This window comes from Schistosoma mansoni, chromosome 2 (assembly GCF_000237925.1).
Source record: "Schistosoma mansoni strain Puerto Rico chromosome 2, complete genome".
NCBI lineage: Eukaryota > Metazoa > Platyhelminthes > Trematoda > Strigeidida > Schistosomatidae > Schistosoma > Schistosoma mansoni.
This window is the reverse complement of record NC_031496.1, coordinates 9909385-9910511: the sequence shown is the minus strand read 5'-3', so window position 1 is coordinate 9910511 and position 1127 is coordinate 9909385.

Sequence of the window (1127 nt, the reverse complement as noted above, 5' to 3'; positions counted from 1 at the left end):
CTCCAAATACTTTCAGTAGACGTTCGTGATTTTTAACCAAAACACAATGTTAAATCTCAGATGAGAAACCTTGATATACAACTTAATTAATAATTCAAAATACCCACCAACACCAGCGGCTAACTGTTTATTGAGATTACTACTATAAAAACACACAAAATAGATTGAGTCTTTTGCATACGAATGATCCTTGGAGATAAACGGATATTGACTACTTGAAAACCGTGAATCGCACAACGCAAGTAAAAAAAAACACGAAGACAGTAGATAAGGATTTATAATATAAAACAAAATAAATGAAAATGATATAAGAAGAACTGTCGAAGTTGTACTTGGCATAATTTAAACCATCACATGATGTCTGAAAACCAAATGCCAGTAACTAACAAATAGAACCAGTTTATTAAGTCATGAAATTGCTTCTACTTAAAACACAATTACTTGTCGTATACGACTAGAAAGAATTACTTTAGCAAGTCACTCTCATACTAATTAATATAATTCGTGTAAAACAAATCAATATACAACTGAGATCCTCAATTCGCATAGGAAGCAATCAGCAATTCAGCCAACTTAGTTATATATTTACTAACTAAACTTTATTTTAGACAAAACAGTATGGTGATATTGACGTAATAATCGAAGCAAAGCAGGTAAGCAATGAAAATGAACAATCACCTGTTGGCTCATTTATAACTTCGAAAATACTACTCAACTGTCGTTACACAAATAAATACAGATTTTAACCATAGATCAAGTGTGCAGAGTTTTAATTCAAATATTTCCATATTATAATCAATGCAAGAAACTGAAATACATAGTAGAGCTCTTCCTACTATTTCCTTCTCTTAATAATATGATCTTACCAGAAAAAAAACACTGTTTTTCAACTTCAGTGTGTACACTTCTTCCATTGTTTAATTGTCCAATTCATTCTCACTAGTGACATATAAATTCTATTATTTATATCACGAGGAAACATGTTTCGAAATGAAGTGATTTCAATGACTACACTAAAGTATTTGACATGGAATCACAAAAGCAGATTAAAAAACAGTAATAAATATTATATACTGATAACAATTGTTGAACAAGATTAAGATTCATTAAAAAGTATATTCTTCGTA